General features: G+C 38.7%; 1 long non-coding RNA gene across 1 annotated transcript; it reads right to left on the reverse strand.

Moving 5' to 3' along the window:
- Positions 1 to 11,095: 11,095 nt before the first annotated feature.
- Positions 11,096 to 20,717, reverse strand: LOC116408303. The gene is made up of 2 exons (XR_004220860.1): positions 20,631 to 20,717; positions 11,096 to 11,376 (listed from the first exon to the last, which is right to left on the reverse strand). It is a non-coding gene; the product is annotated as an uncharacterized LOC116408303 (long non-coding RNA).
- Between the last annotated feature and the right edge of the window lie 366 nt (positions 20,718 to 21,083).

The following is a 21,083-nucleotide window of genomic DNA, read 5'->3' on the forward strand; positions in this document are numbered from 1 at the left end:
GGTAGCTAGGATGGTGCCCTCTAGAAGTGGACCTATGGTAGCCAGTTTGTTTAAAAGGTCAGTGGTGTCCTGTATGAAACTGGGTGTTCTCTTGACTATTGGCTTCAAAATGTTTTCTACCCAGCCAGATATGTCCTCGATTAATGTTCCAATACCAGAGATGATGGGTCATCCTGGGTTCCCTTCCTTATGTATTTTGGGTAACATGTAAAAAGTACCAATTTTGGGGTTAACTGGCATCAAATCCATTAAGCTTGTCTGTGGGGGGGAGAGGCTACTGATGACTTGTTTAAGTTTCTTTGTATATTTATGAGATGGATCCTCTTCCAGCCTTTCATAATATGTGGTGTTAGATTAGTAACGCTCCCTTGCCTTCCTGAACATGTCTTTCACTTATCTCCCTTCTTTTTCTTACATATTAAGTTATATAAAGACCAATTTTGATAATGGTCTAGATTCAGTTCAGTGAGAAAAATATATCTCATGGTTTATCACATGAAAATTCATGTACGAGATTTGAGGAGAAAAAACTTTTCTCCTAATTCAATTCCAGTGTTTTTCCCATAGCCTTTTATAGAGTTTTCCCATAATAAACCGTGAGATAAGTTTTTCTGAATTTTCCTTTTCTTTCTCTAGACTGGACCTAAAAAAATGCTGGCAATTTTCAAGATCAGTGACCTATAGTGGAAAAACCTCTCTCCTTCAGCTGCTACCTCCTCTTAAAAAGTTTGTATTGCCTTTTCCATTATTTTATTGATTAACTTATGTGCTAAAAATATATTTTTATAGGGCACTATATTACTATTTAATATGTATTAGGCTTTTAGACTTCTATGCATTTTTTAATATTTCATCTCGGGTTATGTAATAAAAGGCACTAAGTTAGCCTAGGTGCAGTAACCCATAGAAACCAGCAGGTAGAATTTACTGGTCACCTGTTTAAGAGCAAACATCTTATTGGTTACTATAAGTTAGTACCTTTTATTACATGGGGAAAGTGTCAGTTAAAAATTTTCCCAGTTCTGTCTATGTTCCTCTCTGCTTTTTGTTACGGAATATGCTTCAGTGCTGTATATAAGGAAAGTAAGCTACATAATTATATTATTTGTTCACAAAGGTATTTAAGGTTAAGCAAGTCAACTCATTTGTTTTGCCATCATTACCTTTTCCCAACTCCCACCATATACTACATTGTCCTCTCTGGGATTAACAAACAGAGCAGCGGCCCTTGATATTGTGCAGACTCCTAGAGCTCTAGATGATGGTCGGCAAATGTATGGAAAAAGTATACAGCACTGAAATCATCTCATAACTTATTAGTTTAGAGACTTTTTTACAGTTGCCCAAACTTTTTGTAATATAGAAATTGAATTTATAGCAACCTTTTTTTAAAAGCTTTTCCCTGTCTAGATTATTTAATTGGCTGTTATCAGTATTTACAGTACCTTTATTTGCTCAGGGCTTACTGTGTATCGCAAATCCTGTTTTTACCAGACTCAAAGTAGTATCTATGAGAGTTTAAGTACATGACTGAGGCCAGATTTTCTAGGTTTGTTCTTAATTTTGACATCGAAGGCTTAAGATTATCCCCACCTACAGTGTTTTCTTTTCCCTTACAGTTACGGTAATGCTTGGCAATTTTTTTTTTTAAATCTTTCTATTTACTATTCATTATGAAACCAGATTAGACTGTCCAAGTCTGAAGGTATTTTTTTGTGTACAGAGAGGCAGGGTTTTTCATTGGCTTTCTCTGGCATCACCTCTGACGAGATAGTTCACCTCTATTTTTTTAATATTCTATTATCAGTATGGAAGCTGTGGGGCTTTCTTGCTGCCTTTTCTCTGTACGTATGGTTTCCGGCATCATAAAATCCGGTATTGACTTTTCAACTTCAAAGAGCATCTGAACTAATATCTGATTAAGACAAAAAAAGTGTTGTTTCCCACAACAAAGAGAGGCGGTGTTTATGTTTATTCCTACACTTTGTTCCAAACAAAATCACTCAGGTATTGTACGTGTGTATTGCAAACCAAAGCAGACCATCTAAAATGAATGCTTGTTGAAGTCTGTGGAAAAACTGTATTCGTATCTGAGTCCCCAATATACATCTATTATGTTGACAATCCACGTCAATGGTTTATTTTTAGATATCCCACTGCCTACTCATAGCAAAATGATCAATCTAAAGTGTAATTTTACTTTAACCACAGATATCCACAAACAAAAAGTTGTTACTTTCAGTTTTCCATTTTTGGGCCTTCCTTCTGTTGTTGATGGAAGCATGTAGTAGCACTGGCAAAGATTTACCAGGTCAAATAACCTCCACCAAACAATGAGATTTTTACTTTCATTATACTTACTCCATGAGTTAAATGCTAAATGGTGATTGTTTTCTATGGGTCAGTTCAGTTGGTAAACCGTTTTTTTGTTTTTTTTTAAAGATTTTGTTTATTGATTTTATATTAACACAAAAAAATATAGTAGATGTAGGAAAGAATAGAAAGGAAAGATAAAAAGAAAAGAAGTGGTGGTGGATGTCCCAAATTTTACCCATGCAGCCTAGGTTCGTAATACAAGGCTACGTTACTAAGGTTTCTTAGGCAATCAACTGGGTGTGCAAATCTGTCTTGTTACTCAATTGTGGATCTGCTAGCCATCGGCTCCATTTGGCTGGGCATCCTCGGGCCAGGTAAGTGAGTTTCTGTTGTGGAAGTACATCGTCCACGAGCTTAGTCCAGAATCCCAGGGTAGGTGGCTCTGCGGTTTTCCAAGTCAGTAAGATGGCCTTTCTATCATAGTGCAGGAGTTGTTGCAGACATAGCCTGTCTCCGGAGGACAAGGTAAGGCCTTCGGAATGATAAAGTAGACAGAAACCTCGTTTCGTACGATATTCGGTGCGTGTATGGCATGTCGGCGAGTCGACCGATATCGCAGGAAGCTGCTGATATCGGACGACTCGCCGATCGGCCAGGTTAGAAAATTTTGATCGGGCGCCATAGAAGGCGCCTGACCAAAATCTGCCGTCAGGGCTGAATCGGCAGAAGGAGGTAGAAATCCTATTGTTTCTACCTCCTTATCTGCTGTTTCAGCCCTGACTGTGTGTGGCGGATCTGATGATGTTTCGTGCGACCGATGGTCGCACGAAACATCGTCAGATCGCCACGTGTATGGCCAGCTTTAGGGCAGATTTATCAAAGCTCACCACAGAAAAATTCATCCACTTTATTCATTCCTATAGGATTTTTAGAATCATATTTATCAAATGGTGAACTCCAATTTTAACCCAAATGATAAATATGCTTCTAAAAATCTCATAGGAATGAGTAGAAAATGGGTGAAATTTTCTGTGGTGCGCTCTAATCTAACACTTTGAGAAATCTGGCCATAAATCTTTACTGTGTTATCTTTGAATCATATGTTTGCCCTGTGAGGGAAAGGTAGGGGGAGCTAGAGAGGATAAGGGAAAGGCAAGTCTTTGAGGCAGGGGCTGTGACAGAGCAGGACAGCATGGGACAGAGTGGGCAAAGACTGTGACAGAGCAGGACTGGAGCAAGAAGGGATGTGACGGAGTGGGCAAAGACTATGACAGAGCAGGACTGGAGCAGGAAGGGATGGGATGGAGCAGGCAAAGACTGTGACAGAGCAGGATTGGAGCAGGATGGGATGGGATAAAGACTGACAGAGCAGGACTGGAGCAGGATGGGATGGGATAAAGACTGATAGAGCAGGACAGGATGGGACAGAGCAGGCAAAGACTGTGACAGAGCAGGACTGGAACGAGATGGGATGGAGCAGGCAAAGACAGAAACTAGAACAGGACAAGGCAAAGACCAGGCAAGAGCAGACAGAGAACAGAAGCCTCAGCAGGGACCAAGAGCTAGGTGCAAGCCACTGTGCTCATTGTAAGGCCAACGCTCAGGCACAGAATGTGAGGAGGGCTGGGCTGATATAGGGCAGAGTCAGTCTTGGCTGGCTGACCCCACCTAACCAATAAGACTGCTTGGGTAATGTAACAAAGCCCAGTATACAGGTGCACAGGAGAATAAATGATAAATAAGCTCTTGCTGGCCGCTCTCCTGGCTTAATGGTTAGGGAGAACAGCCACCAATCAAGAGATTCCAGGATCAAACCCCAGTAGAGCCTTACATCCCCTGTATATGTAGATTTGTGTATTTAATTGTAAAACAAAGAAGTGTTACTTATCTATAAAGCCACTGTGGTTAAAGTGACATAAATTGGTCTGGTAAAATCAGCATATATATGTGTGTACAAGTGTGTAGATACAATGACTTTAATGTTTTTTCTTTTGGTGTGGTATGACATTTGTCAGTGTCTAAGATCTGCTGAAACATTTTGTGCTGTTGTAAATTGTGAACTTCTCACTATTACCCTGTAAATATGCATGATACTCTAACATAACTTGTTAAATCAACACGTTTTCTAATGCTGACAATGCTTTAGAACCAATTTTGTTCTTATTTTTACTTTTTACATTTGTTGAATAAGAGAAAGTAAACAAGTTGACCTCAAAATACTGGGTTTAGACAAAATAAGGGAAACGCCTAATAAGAATAACATAGTACTGGTGCAGCCAATATTTGACAGAATAGATCTTTAAAGATAAACTAAATGAACCGTGATTCTGAAAATGTATGTAGAAAACACAATTTAGTCACTATTAAGTACCCATATGCCATAAGTTTGGGGTTTTAGGGTGATGGCACACAAGGAATTAGTCGCCCTCGATAAAATCTCCTCTACCGCCGGTGGCAAATCTCCTGCAAATACCTTGTGAGGAAGCTTCAGGCTACTTCGGGGAACCAAAGTGACCGTCAATTTACATTGTTGTCAGTGGGAAAGCATTTGCAGGAGTCACCTGCGGTGGAGGAAATTTATTGCAAGTAACAAATCTCTTTACGGCTATCACCCTTTGTAAAGTTTGATTAAAGATGTTCTATATGTATTTACCCAACTATATAATAAGAAGATAAACTATCTTGGGCTGCTGCATATCACATATTTTGGGATGTGATTTCAGTGCAACTGATTGCAATGTGACCCCTCACTCTGATGGAATATTGACCCCTATGGGAATCATATGCTTACATACATATCTTGTGTTCCAGCTGTGAGTGATATATGTGCTCACTGCAACTTTGGTATATTCACTTTGATTCCTCTTTAAGTAGCATCCCTATTCTGTTATGTGGGGGTTCATGCGACAACAGTGCGATTAGTCACAAGTGTTGACATAATTTCTTGTTACTGGCTATGTTTTTAATAAAGAAAATGTGCTGACATCATCAGCAGAACTTTCATTTTATTGCAAGGCTTGACTTAAGGTTGATCTGTGGAATTTACTGTCCAGAATATTCTAGAAATGTAAGAAAATACTCTTGGCCGTCTAAATGAGGATGGATTACGATCTGCTGTAAAAAAAGACCAGAATGCTGTTAGTAAGTTTCAGTAATTTTTTACTTAATTTTTTATCATAATGTATGTAATATACAGTTTGTTTTTATTACAATTTGTTCATGACAGACATGCAAGTAAAAAGTGGAGGTCATTGGGAAATTGTTACCACAGGGAACAGCAGGCACAAAAGAGATTAGAAGATAGAAATATCTCCAGTTCTTGTGTCCAGCCAAACAGTAAGTGCAATGTGTTTACTCAGTGTTCTCAAGTGCTTTACAATATTGGATCAGTTTCTGTTTGTATGGTAAACATGCACATTATCTGAGATTTCCTCTGGGGGGGGGAGAAATGTGTCTTTGCCTAATTTTGGGTTAATGTAAAAAAAAAAGGGCAATGTATGCTACTGGTCTAGTCACCAACAGTAAAATATGTTGTTACATCAAAGGACATAAAGTCCTTCCTTCCTCCTGTTCCAAATTGATTGCAGCTGCACCTAATAATGAAGAGAAACCCTACCACCACCTCTGGACCAGGTGGTAACTCTAGAGCAGTGCTGTCCAGTTTCTGTGGTACCGAGGGCAAGAATTTTTCTAGCCTACTTGGTGGAGGGCCGATAATGGAAAACAGTTTTGACCACTCCCCTTTTTAAAACCACACCCACTTTAAACCACACCCATGTTATCACAAGAGCGTTTAAGACCATACCCACATTAATGGTGGTAGCACAGCAAAAACCCAAATGGTTGGTGTAGGGATATCACCCTTCATTCATATGTGAAAGAATTATATTAAGGTCATATTAAGACACACCCATAAATCCTTATGCCGCCTCCTCCTCCTCTGTGGATAGCACAGCAACCCCTGAAATATAATTATACACCTTAGGGTCCAAATAATGACTATTTCCAAATACTAACAAACTTCCTCCCACAGGCAGCATAGGGCAAGCAGGGTATGGCACACACAGGAAGCATAGGGCAGGCAGAGGTGTGAAGAGGTGAACAATGTGGGTGATTACAGTCTGAGCCTGAGGTGTGAACAATGCAAGGGGCCGGAACTGCATCAGGCGCAGTGCCCCCTTGTGACTGCAACAACACTGGAATTCTGGGAACACCACTGCATTATGGGAAGAAAAACCTGGTGATTGTGCTCCAAATTGCAGTTTGTTCACAGCACTTGCTGTTATGAATAACCATTTAAATAGGACAGTCATATTATAGCCAGTATAGCAATATAGCTGCCCAAGCATGTCAGTACAGAAGTTTTGAATACAGTCATGTGCGTTCCATTCTAAGAAGTAAGAAGTCTTAAAGCCTTATTGTCATGACATTACAGGGTGTTATAGACATGGCAAGGAAATAACAGTAACATTACAGCTATGCCCCACTATTTATGCAAAGGCAACAATGTCAAATCCCTGAACAAAGCATTCTACCAATAACCTGAAGAAGAAAATTTATCCAGACCTTACTTCACAGAGATTTAAATTATACATTTAGTTCTAAGCATATTTGTACAATTTCATCCAAATTTAGTTTAGACAATGTTAACTTTCTACTTGATTTGAGTAATAAATATCTCAGCTAAAAAATGTGAGTGATTTTTTGGCATAAACTTGTAAATACAGTATTGACATTTGCAATGTTATTATACAAATACGTCTTTCCTTCCAGACGACACTTTCAGTAGATATATTAAAATAATTAGTGAATTTCACACAAGTTGAGCCACATGCTATTGCACCTACTATTGCGTGTCTGCAATGATGCAGGAATTCTGGGGCAAAAATGCTGCATTATTGGTAAACAATAGGGCAATTCGCATTCGTATTTTTCACTTAGGTGGTGGGTCCTATTAGCTTAGATATTTTCCATATACCACTGCAAAAATGCCCCCCTGGTAAACGATATAATGGGGTTTATTTACTTGTTTTGTCAAATTTGCTCTGTGCTATAATCCATAGGAATTATCAGTTTACTGCAGGTAGATTAAGTAAATCATTGGTCAGTTCTGTTTGGGTACTGCACTTGGTTCAGATTGCTTTGTGATTGTAAATGATCATTTTTTTTGTTTGGGGGGGCTAAAGATGGGCTGTACACAGACTGACCTAAAGCTAATGTGAGACTTAGTGGATTTGCTGCTGGTGTAAAAAATTAACCTCCCAACTACCTCTTGCGGTTCCCACTGACTCCCAGGGATACTGTGCAAAAGTGCAGGTGGGGGGGCTTTTTTTACCCTAAAATGCTTAGGATGTAAAAGTATTTATACATGCACTTTGTGAGGGGTTCTCCATCCATTTGTGTTTGTGATCAGTTAGCTTAAAGGGTAGTTCAAATTAACTTAATAGTTTAAATTAAATTTTAATATAATGTAGACATTGATATTCTGAGACAATTTGCAATTGGTCCTCTTTTATTTTTAAACAGTTATTTAGCTTTTTGGTCAGCAGCTCTCCATTTGGTATTTCAGCAGCTATCTGGTTGTTAGGGTCTTATTTACCGTAGCAACCAGGTAGTGGTTTAAACAAGAGATGGGAATATGAATAGTTAAGGGGCCTGCATGGAAAAACAAATAATAATAAAACTGTAGCCTCGCAAAGCAATAATTTTTGGCTGCCAGGGTCACAGACCCCCATTTGAAAGCTGGAAAGAGGCAGAAAAGAATGGCACATTATTCAAGAACTATACAAAAAAAATGAATTAGGAAGACCAATTGCAAAGTTGCTAGGAATAGGCCATTCTATAACAAACTAAAAGTTAATTTTATAGAGAGAGAGGCAGCGGGTACTGACCCAGGCACATTATATACAGTGAGACGCAGTCTGTATTTACAAAACCAGCACATTATATACAGTGAGACGCAGTCTGTATTTACAAAACCAGCACATTATATGCAGTGAGAAGCAGTGGGTACAGATGGCAGATATTTAGGCCCTGGCACTATAACACTGGCACTGATACACAACATTGGCCCCACTGTAACTAACTAGAAATGAACAAAACAATGACAAAAGTAAAAAAAAAATAGTAAGTGCAAAAAACAACAATGACAAATATATAAAAGCACAATGATCTTTTTCAGGGGGAAAGTGTTAACTTACCATCCATCTGTTAGGTGACAGGATAGGTGATAGGGATATTATAGATGTCAGTTCAGGCAAAAAACTATTTAATTTCAACTAGTGAATTAGCCTTTAGAACTGTATAGTACCTGTAGGAATGGGATGAAATCTGCAGCAAAAGTTGAGAGTTGGTTCTTAGGTAAAGTTCTTTATTTCTGCATTGCCTTCAGTCAATTGTGTGTAAAACCACTTTCATCAAAATGCGCTCCTTACACTTCTGTATAGTTCTGCACTGTTTAGTCCTTCCGGCCTTCCGTTCTGAACCGTGCCCTGCTGCACCTAATGGTGCAGGGGCACCCTTGGAGCTAACGCTAACTCCTGACCAAGTGATAGCTCCAGGTTTCCCTTCAAGCCTGCATCAATAGGTGCAGCACACATTTGTGTCTAAGGAATCGGTCACAGATGTCCCTTAAACACCATAAAAGATGAAGGCAGACTTTTCATGCAATTTGTATGATTTGTGACCAAATGGGTGAGCAATTGTGGTAATTGTGCAAAATCAAATGCAATTGTGGTAGTGCAACTTCATTAAGAGTATCGCCCCTTTACAAAAAACACTGCATTGTGGGGGGAAAAACATGTCAATTGCACTTGAAATTGCACTTTGCTTACTGCACTTGCAAACATTCATGAACCCTTATATCGTCATCCTATGCTGTGTTACAAGTACTCTGGGAATATTTTTATGCTATAAATTAAATATGAAATGAACATGTGTATACTGTATAGATATACCATGACCTGGATGAATGAAAATCTTCATAGACATATTGCCATTCATTTTGGAGAGAATAACTGAAGAAGCTGCTCGGATGAGTAGTGAAACGTCTTCAATGATTACCAAACAAGTCCAGTTGCTTCAAATTTATTTATACTAGATATGTATAGTGATCTGTTTCATAAGAAGTTTGTGTAGTTTTCTGTGGCTACCCACAACTTATTTTGCTCTTCCTCCAAAATAAAATGGAGAGGTAAAAATGCAAACTGAGCCCAGTTCTTAAGTCTGTAATTTAAAGCGGTATTTTAAGCATTAATGATGGTTACCAGTTACAAACGCCATAAGAGAAACGGCAAGTTAAAATATGCATTAAATATACAACATTAATTTGCTTATTTTTTTGGCTACATTTATTTTTACTGTGTTTTACTTTATGGTTCACTGCTGGAAAGATATTTGACTATATTGCAGATTCTGGTTTTAGGTGCACAGTCTGCAAGATACTGGTATAATACACTTGTAGTCATCCTTTCCTTATGGATATGGTTAAATCTACAGTACATGGTGAGGACTTTATGCTAGCGGGTCTAACCGTTTTTTTAAAGCACATGTTTCTTTAATAGTGTTTTGATGATATAGGGTTAATCCTGCTCAGACACCCACGGCAATGCTGTTTTTGCTGTTGAGCCCTTTTCTAGTAAAGTGATACTAGCACACAATAAATGGCAGCCACATCTGTCATTTTAACAGCTACAGGTTGTGCATCTCAAAACCTCATTGCAACTTTCTAATGTGAATCATCAACTCTCAGCAATGAATCATGAGTTCTGAACTTAATGTGAAACTCATCCATCTTTACACTGCGAATTTAAGTATTTTTAGAAAAGCAGATCCTTCTTTTCATACTGGTAGCTGTTTGAGTTATACACAGATTTGCTCATGCAGCTGAATGTACACCAGTACTGGATAAAGCATTTTTTACAGGACAAAGAAGCCTCATTCCTGTAGGGGAGTGCCTTTTGGTTCTTCTTAAACAGATTTATGCAAAAGACTTTCAGATATTTTTTATTTTTTAATTGTAAAGATTAATGGATTGACATATTATAGTTGTACTGCCAAAGGGATGCTCTTTTGGTGCAGTTACACCCAGTGGGCTTTGGAGTAAAGGATATAAATATTACTTTATGGGATGTGAAAAAGTTAACTCCTCCTACCATGCAGGATATTCTATGGAGATAAACTATGCCCTGTGGGAGGGATGGAGGTTATTGCATGTATTATGGGTATTCTCCAGTTCTTCTGGTCTGGAAGGGGAGGGAGTAGTCTATAATAATAGGGGGATACCTTGCTCTTTGGGCACCACCTCAGCAGCAGAAGGAGATAAAGGGTAATTAAGTTATTAGCAGTCTAACCTACATATGTAATTAAAGGCACTAAGTTTGCTATGGGTTACTGCTCCTGGGAAAACGTAGTGCCTTTTATTACTAACCCCCATAACTGGTGTTATAGCATTCTCTAGCTGTGAGAGATAATCAGCAGAGGAGGAGCAGGGTGCCGTTATTAATATACTTTCCCGTTATAGGGACCAGAGCAGAATGGGACCCAGGCTAGTGCTCTTATGCCGAGGATACATTTACTGAATAGCCCCTATACACTGAGGGGGTTAACCTGTTGGTGACACTTCACCTCCAGTAATCTCTTTCACACCTCCATTGTGGTTTTGGTTGCAAGTAACACATATTTTTGTTAAATTATTACATTATTACATTATATATATTACATATTATATATATTACATATTATTATTATAACCTCTTTAAATATAAGTGTACAAAGAACATACAATCTTATTCTTTATTTCAATGTTAAATAAAGCTACTATTTCTGGTTCATACCGATTGGCACACAAATCATTCCACTATTTTGTACTGAAACTGCAATGGGAGTTACAGTTCAACTATAACGCACTTTCCTCCACCAGTTCTGCAAGGGTTCAGCTAAGAATGAGTTCTCTGTGTGTTCCATTTGGAACCACTCGCACTCTATTCAGGTCAGGTACTTTCCCAAGGTGGCTGAAAGTTCTGTCAGTGATAAAGCCAGCTAGTGAGGACATAATTGCTCCTAAAACAAAAAAAGTTATTAGTTAGTTATTATTTTGTGTTTTTTACTGTTCACAGTTTTAGGGGCAAAAAATATTTTCAAAGGTTATTTCAAAACTCCAGAACCAGTCAAGCTGTTGAGGCACCATATCCTTTCCTCAATCACTAGGTCTAAAAGGCACTGATTCACTTCTTAAACTTTTGCTATTGCTTGCCTCTTCTTTGCTTCTCTTCATAATCATGGCTGCCATCTTGGAAAAGATTGTCAATGGTGCACATTATTACTTGAAGTCACACTGAGGACAAAGAATGGCACAGAGTTTAAGTTTTTCTATAACCCTCCTATGGAGAAGCTTCACATAAGGCCTGTTACCAATAAAACCTCACATAGTGTAAAATTTATAACAATAACCTCCCTGAGTGTAAAATGATAATAGGGAAGCTCTTTAGATTAGTCACTACTGATGTAATCATAACCACATGTGTGCTTCCTAGCTAGAGGGGCATCTAACTTCTTTAAACCAACCAGTTAGTCACTTGCCACTAGCTATTTCTGAAGGGAATTCCCTAACTTGATTTACAGTTTCATAATTCACAATGTGGGAGTTGGAGATAATCGATGTATTGGTTGTGTAACACTGGTATTCTAGCTTATTCTAGCTTAAAAAGCATGTGAAGCGTTGATTATTACAGGTGAATAATGTTTTGAAAAGTTCAAAAGTTAAAAGTTCATTTATTAGGACAAGAAGCTATTGGCCTAACGTGTTTCATGCCTATTGGGGCACTTACTCATAGGCCTGGCTGGGGAAAAAATGGGCTTAAAAAAGATTTGGTCAAGGATTGTTATAAATGCATATACTTCCAGAGACTGTTAGATCCATCAAACATATGTGGCACCATGCTAGTGATGCTGAGCCTGGAGTCTCCAGGTGTTGCTGAACTACAACTTGTAGCTTTAATTTTGATTACATAAACGCCCATCCAGGAACAGCTGGAGACTTCTGATCCAAACCATATTCTCCTCCAAACAGAAAAAGACATTGAGAATGACATGTAAACATGGTAAAAAAAACTACAATAACAAAATAACAATACAGTTAAAAGACAGTTCATGTGTGTGTAATTGTTTTATCAGAAAAGTTAGCTGTAATGTGACACAAAGGGAAATATTCCAAACTCTCATCTCTGGGAAAAATATCAAAGTCAAACTGGCAGGCTGCTGGTGACAGGTGGATTTCAGACCAAAAAACAAACATTTCAGCATTTTTTGGTGTGAAATCTGCCTGTCATCAGCTTTGAGCAGAGGATTCCATTAATGCAAATGAAAAACGTGGGCGAGCAATTTGCCTTGTGCGCCATAAGCCTAGATGTGAAAAATTTCCAGATATAGCTGCTCTGTGAATTATAAGACCCGTGCTCTAACCGCTACCATTAAAGGGATACTGTTATGGTTTTTATGGTATACTTTTTATTCCTAAATTACACTGTTTACATAGCAAATAATTCACTCTACCTTAATAAATTTTATTCTTGAACCAACAAATGTATTTTTCTAGTTGTAATATTGGTGTGTAGGCAGCCATCTCAGTGCATTGTGCCTGAGTCTGAGCTTTCAGAAGGAGCCAGCGCTACACATTAGAACTGCTTTCAGGTAACTTATTGTTTCTTTATTTAAACTTTATTTATTTAAATTAATTTATTTATTTAAACTTTATTGTTTCTCCCATGTAACTGGAGGAGTCCCAAGCCAGACTTGGATTTCTTACTATTGAGTGCTATTCTGATATCTACTGGGAGCTGCTATCTTGCTCCCTTCCCATTTTTCTGCTGTTCGACTGCTAGGAGGGACAGGGAGGGGGTGATATCACCCCAAATTGCAGCTCAGCAGTAAAGTATGACTGAATTTTATCAGAGCACAAGTGACATGGCTGTGGCACCCTGGGAAATGAAGAAATGCTAGCTCCATAAGAAATTTCAAAATTAAATATAAAAAATCTGTGTTTTTGAAAAATAAATTTCAATGCAGGATTCTGCTGGAGAAGCTCTATTAACTGATGCGTTTTTCCATGACAGCATTCCTTTAAGGAAAATCAGAAGAGTGTAACCTAGAAAAGAAATAATCACCAAAATTCACAGTTATAAAAATGGTTACAGGTATGAGATCCCTTATCCAGAAACCCGTTATGTAGAAAGTTCTAAATTACGGAAAAACCATCTCCCATAGACCACATAATATGCAAATAATTCCAATTTTTAAAAATGATTTCCTTTTTCTCTGTAATAATAAAACAGTACCTTGTACTTGATCCCAACTAAGATATAATTAATCCTTATTGGAGGCAAAACCATCCTATTGGGTTTATTCAATATTTAAATGACTTTTAGCAGATTTAAGTTACAGAGATCCAAATTATGGAAAGATCCCTTATCCGGAAAAACCCCAGGTCCCAAGCATTCTGGATAAGAGGTCCCTTAGGTCATATAGGCATATAAAAATACGGATTTGTACTTAAAGTAGGACATCAAGGGATTTAAGACATGACTATTTTAGTGGTTCTGTGAGAATTTACCTAACTAGTACACAGGAGGTGCAGCCCATCTGGGGCGTAGTCCTTGCAGCCTGTAGGAAGGCAAACAGTAAGGACAGGGCTAGCAGCCCCTCCTGACATTGTTTTCTTTACTGAGCACTTGAATTTGCACAAAGCACTCAATGGAGAGTGCATTAGGTAGGGGGGTGCAAGCGCTTCCCAGATGAGCACTAAGTGGGCATACATTGGAGTTCCTTAGTGCTCTTGCACATGTGCTCCCTGGGGTCATAACTGACCCCAATATACTCTGGTTCAATCTTGGATACCTGAGTGTGAAAATCATTAGACATATTAGGGCCGATTCACTAAGGTGTGTTAAAGCGAGCACTATTTATAGCATGCGTCTTATTTTTGCGACTTAACGCACGATTCACTAAAAGGATATTTGCGTTAATTTAGACGTGATGCTGTTTGCGTTATTTAAGTCACGAAGACTATTTTCGTGCAGTGTTTGACGCAACGCGCGCTAATTAACGCAGCGTGCACAAATTGTCACCGAGTGCGAAAAAACACACACCATATTAGCCATACACGCCATTACTTTCGTAAAACTACTGTTCTGAAAATGACCATTTCCCTGCAAACTGGAGGATGCATCACTCTAGGGCCAACACATACTTGAATAAATCCCACTGCAAAGTCCATATTGTGTTGCCAAAAGCTCATGAACTGTACTTTTCTATAATTACCGCCTGCCTCAAGTAGGTGTTAAATTTCACACAGACTAATGCAATATTTAGCGCGTCTAAGGGGCACATTTACTAATCCACGAACGTCCGAAAAGCGCCCGGATGCGTTTTTTTCGCAATGATCGGTATTTTGCGATTTTTTCGTAAATTGTCGCGACTTTTTCGTAGCTGTTACGACTTTTTCGTAAATTGTCGCGGCTTTTTCGTAGCGTTACGACTTGCGCGAATTGTCGCAACTTTTTCGTAGCCGTCACGCCGAGTACAAAGGTTTCGGATTCATTCAAGCTTTAGTATCGTGACTTTCCTTGGGCCAGGTTGGAGCTGCAGAGTGCCATTGAGTCCTATGGGAGACTTTCCTTGGGCCAGGTTGGAGCTGCAGAGTGCCATTGAGCCCTATGGGAGACTTTCCTTGGGCCAGGTTGGAGCTGCAGAGTGCCATTGAGTCCTATGGGAGGCTTCCAAAATCATGCAAAGTCTGAAAGTTTTGCCCGCCGTTTACGAGCGCTCAATAAGAAAAAGTCGCGACAATATACGAGCAAATCGTAACGGCTACGAAAAAGTTGTGACAATTCGTGCAAGTCGTAACGGCTCCGAAAAAGTCGTAACGGCGACAAAAAAATCGCAAAAAATACGAAAAAGTCGCAAAATGTTCGTTTTCAATCCGAATTTTTCCGAATTTTTTGGCTCCAATAAGGATTAATTACATCTTAGTTGAGATCAAGTACAGGTATGGGATCCCTTATCCGGAAACCCGTTATCCAGAAAGCTCCGAATTACGGAAAGGCCATCTCCCATAGACTCCATTTTAATCAAATAATTCAGAATTTAGAACTGATTTCCTTTTTCTTTGTAGTAATAAAACAGTACCTTGTATTTGATCCCAACTAAGATATAAATAAGCATTATTGGATGCAAAACAATCCTGCTGGGTTTAATTAATGTTTAAATTATTTTTTAGTAGACTTATGGTATGGAGATCCAAATTACGGAAAGACCCCTTATCCGGAATACCCTTGGTCCCGAGCATTCTGGATAACGGGTCCTATACCTGTACAAGGTACTGTTTTATTATTACAGAGAAAGGGGAAACCCTTTTTAAAGATGTGAATTATTTCATTAGAATGGGAGATGACCTTTCCGTAATTCGGAACTTTCTGGATAATGGGTTTCTGGATAAGGGGTTCGATACCTGTACATGGTGGGGTGGTTGAATGCGGATGCAATTTACTGTATTTGGTTGACACTATAAACTACAGAGTTGCATGTGCCAAGTTCTGTAACACACGTGTGATGGGCATAAATAGTGCATTTGTATACTGTGCTGTGTCAACATAACCTTCAAGCAGTGTTTGTACACAATCTTTAACCTATAGTGGTAACTGCACATCATCCACATGTTTACATGGAGCTGTACACTTAAGTCTCTTAGAAATGGGGTCATCACCTTTTTTTGTGACTAATACCATCGGGATGTGGTGTCATTTTGGGGTGGGCTATGATGTAAGGGGCAGGGGAAATAGGCGGGAAAGGTGGATGGGGCAGACTGGGCAGGGTTATAGGCAGAGCAGAGGAAGACCCATAGTTATGAAGGGTGATCGGCAACATTGCCGGTAAATTTGTAATACAGGTATAGGACCCGTTATCCAGAATGCTCGGGACCAAGGGTATTCTGGATAAGGGGTCTTTCCGTAATTTGGATCTTCATACCTTAAGTCTGCTAAAAAATCAATAACACATTAATTAAACCCAATAGGATTATTTTGCATCCAGTAAGGATTAATTATATCTTAGTTGGGATCAAGTACAAAGCATTGTTTTATTTTTACAGAGAAAAAGAAAATCAATTTTAAAAATCTTTGATTAAAATTTTGATTAAAATGGAGTCTATGGGAGACAGGCTTTCTGTAATTCAGAGCTTTCTGGATATCGGGTTTCCGGATAATGGATCCCATACCTGTACTGGTGCTGGCACTAGCTGGTGATTTACAGCTAGGCTGGTCAAATACTTAGGTGGCAACTCTACTTACAGATGCCTCGGTGTGCTTAGCACATAATAGCAGGTAAGCTGGGAGCAAAGAGTATTCAACAGGTTTAGGGGCCTATTTATCATACTGTGTAAAAATATTTAAGCTACAAAAATACTGAAAGAAGAAGGTGTGTATTTTTGATACCTTTTTTTTTTTTACATAAATTTTTGATAAATAAATGTCAGGCACATAACAATAAATATACAGTATGCTGCTACCAAAAATGTATAACAGCCTTATTGGCTCCATTAATAAAGATAGGGACAGTTGGTTTTTTTTTTCATAATAAAACATATTTTGTAGTTAATGGAAATGAGATGTTTATACTGCATGTATTCGAGCAGAGTTACTGGAGTCACAGTGACAAAACAGCAACAGTGAAATGTAACCAGGAGGTACAAGGAGGTGGGTAAAGAAAGGACCAAGCAACTTCTAGTGCTTATGATTAATCACTGAATAAGGAACATGTAGGTGTAAACTTACAGTATGGCACTTTCTTTTGCCGCAAACCACCTGCATAATATGATGTGTCAAAACTACATATTCACCATCTCAGTAAATTTACTGGAATGCAATAAGTATATGTGCAGTGTAAAGTTAGTCAAGCATATACTCAGTAGAGCTAGCTGAAAGTAAATGAATGCTTGGGACCTGAGGCTGCTCAGTTAACAGGCCTACTCCTATCTCTAACCAGTTCAACTGAGCTCCACGGATTCTGGCCTACCACTAGCTGGTCTATATTATGTTGTGTTGATAAGTTGGTTCACCTCAGGCTCTTGGCATCACAGGCACTTCTTTTCTTCATCAGTCAAAACAGATGGGACACATTTACCTATATGAACTTTCCTGGATAGTCCCCTTCCTACTGCCTGACACTGAGGGACCAACTCCTACTACAATCCTTTAAAGGTGAAGGAAAGGTAAAAACTAAGCCCTCCTTTTTTGTAAACATGTTCTTAGGGTATCTGACTTCCTCTCTCAGAAAAATCCTTCATTCCTGGTGCCAGAGTCTGCCTAGTTCTCTCCTCTTAACCTTCTCCTGCTCCCCCCTCCCATAAGAATTCATAAAACTCACTTCCCCCACCCTTAGGAACGTGTAATCTAAGATACAGGCTAGATCTACAACAGAAAGCTATGAACCCAAGCTAAAATGGCAGCTGCTATCTTAAACTAACAGAGAAAGCTTCTAGGGCTCTTTACTCAGATATGATAAAGCCTTCTGCAGAATACATATAGTGTTCTACGTGGCACTAATGTGGCACTATTGGCAGTAAAATGCCAAAATGACTTTCCTTCTCCTTTAAATGGATTTCCCTGTCCCAGACTGCCATCTAGTGATTACATAGTAACATAGTAATTTAGGTTGAAAAAGGACACATGCAATATTACCGTTACCAACAGGGGAGGGAACTCCTTATATTAGGGGGTGGGTTGGTGACATCACTGATAAATAACATCAGTAGATGGAGCAATGGTTTCAGTAGGCGGAGCTTTGCCAAGCTTGTGTGGAGTAAGTGGGCGTGCTGATGATGGATTCTCCACTGATAGGCAGAGAAATGGGTAGATCATGGATTAAATGGGTGGAACAAAGTGGTATTACAACTTTGTAAATTTGTAATACCAGCCAAGGTCTTGGCAGGTGTTATAGGGGATAGTGGCCTTGCAGTATGCATGACAGTGCTAGTATGTTACCCTGCTGTTTTACAGGTAGGCTATACCCATTTTTTGTATGTACTGTTATGTCTAACAGAGTGTATTATGATCTATGGTAAAGGTAGGCTGGTGGCCTTGTAGTGTACATGCAGTGACACAGTAGGGCTCATTATTAGACAGAAAATTTGCACCTTGGCAGTAACCTATAGCAACCAATCAGTGGTTAGATTTTTCTAGCCAGCTGCAGGTTAAATGCTGAAAGCAGTCATCTATTTGGTTGCCATGAGTTACTGTCCAGATGTAATTTTGCCCAGTCTTTATAAATTATGTTTTCCTGCTGTTTTACAGGGCTCCCTGTAACCCTGCAGGCTGGTGCGACAGAAGGGGGGCTGCATTTTTTTCTGCTGGCAAAGAGAAGCCAATGAGTTCCCATCTTTTCCTTTCTGTATCTGCACTGATAGACATGGCATTGGCATGTATGCAGATACACGGAACACCCAAAAGTATGCATTTTTATACTGAAATCCGCTCAGATTAACTGAGGCCCCATGTACCATTAGCCTAAGTGTGAAGTGTCAGCAGCATACAAAAACAATTTGCAATTAGTCTTACATTTTCATTATTTTTTATATAGTTATTAGCTTTTGATCTACAACTCTTAGGGGCAGATTTACTAAAACTAGAATTTTTCTTGCCTTGAAACTAGTATAAACTCGAACTAAAATATTGAGTTTATTGTCCATAAATCACGATTTTTTCGAGCTGAAAAATTAGAGAACTCTGTTCATGTCCATGAATCCTCTTTATTTTTCCAAACAGGAAGTACTTCAGCGGCCATTCAGGAGCAGTGGCGCTCATATTTTGAAAACAATAATGTGTTTAAGTTTCACTTGAAACTGGGTGAAATAGAAATCAATAATGGGATTAATTTCCCTTTGAAAGTGTGTAAAATACAAAACAATAATGGGTTAAACTTCCCCTTGAAAATGTGTCAAGGACAGGCTGTCTCTGACTTCTGTTTCTCTACTATTCTAAGCCTCCATGGGACTCAGCAGCTTAAACCTGGCGTACTTTTTGTCAGTTTAAAAAAGTCACATAAATTATCTCAATTTTTTTTAAAGAAAAGAAGCAATCATATACTGCCAAAAAAACACATATGTAAATCTCGAAAAAAACGAAACATAAAAAAATCTTAGTTTTCTTGAAATCATAACTGCTATCTGGTTGCTAAGGCTTAATGAATCTGTCAACCAGGAAACTGTGTGGAAGTGGAACCTCAGTTCTTTAAATTCTAAAAGTTAGTTTAAAATAAACTTTCCCTTTATGGTATGCTGAAAGTATTATTATTGTCCAAGGATACCTTACAGTATATAAAGATTTTTGTACTGGCATCATCTCAGGGTAATTTTCCACTGAGCACAAGCAGGCCATATTGTTCTGGGGTCCCATGCATCCCTGTGTTGCCCTGGGTAAGCAGATGTGCAGTACTTCTTTAGAATTTCTTCACCAATATCTGTACAGCACATATTCCCACCCAGAAAAAACATAGGAGATGCCCGGGACACCAGAACAATATGCATACAGGGTCATTCTACCTTTCTACTTTAAGTATAGTAGCTTTTATTCTATTTGTTCAGAATATGAGTAAGTGCCTAAAGTAGGCTCTAAATATGTAAGGTGTTTTTAAAACAACTTCTCCAATAAATATTATATATGGATATTGGTGATGTGGTGTTGGAACTACCAGGGTGTCGGGAGTGGGGGGGTCCCTGCACCCCGGCCCTGCCGGTGAGAGTTACATTACTGTTTTTTATAGTGATAGTTGGTTTTAGAACAGAAATATATGTGCTAAATTAACTTCAGATCCAGATGGTCAGCCATTGAATTACAAAAAAGAGATGTTGTACATGTGAAAATATTGGCATTTCAGAATTAAATACCTTATTTTTAGTTCTGCTCACAATTTCCTACCTTTTGATGAAAATATAACATTAAGCTATGGCCTGACAGTAGTTCCCACCAGAGAAACAAGTAACTGTTTCCGAAGGCAGAACACTTTCTAAGCGGGCTCAATGTTTAGTTCTGCTGAAAATCTAGATAAAATCAGTTCAGGAGAAACCGCTTTGATAAATCTGTTTCATTTCTGTTACCTTGGTTATCCTTTTCCATTTTATGAATTCTTATGCTTTTATTCTTGTACCTTTCATACATTCTTTCTAACTAACATTTTTCCTTTATGACTATCCACTTTTTCTCATAATGTCATGATGCCTATCTATGTAATAATGCAAATGTCAAATTATTCAGAAGGGAACTTACCAGTATGTTCAGGGGGCTCAGGTGCACTGCCCCAAGCCTTCAGCTAAGAGAGCAGACAATCCAAACTCACAAGTTTGCAGGACAAAAAAAGCTGTAAACGAAAATCATTTTTTTAAAATCTGTTGCCTTCAAAAATCAAAGGAAAGTTGTGAAAGATGTAACAACAGAACTTATGTATTGTAGCGCACAGAAGCAAGTGTAGTGGACACTAGGCTTTAATTGCATTCTAGCTCAGAAAGTCATGATAGCTATATCCTATGCCCTGGAGTAGGAATGTGTTTCTATGGGACCTGGGGTAGTATGAGTTGTTCCTTATATAAGGAGAGGGAACAGTAAGGAGAGGGAACACATGCTGTAGCTCTTCCTCTTGAGACCACACTCCAGTAAGAGATGGATGTTGGTGTGGAGCTTGAAGCATAACTCTGTGCCCTAAAGGAAGGAGAACCCTTAGTG

The sequence above is a fragment of the Xenopus tropicalis genome, chromosome 1, assembly GCF_000004195.4.
Source record: "Xenopus tropicalis strain Nigerian chromosome 1, UCB_Xtro_10.0, whole genome shotgun sequence".
Classification (NCBI taxonomy): Eukaryota; Metazoa; Chordata; class Amphibia; order Anura; family Pipidae; genus Xenopus; species Xenopus tropicalis.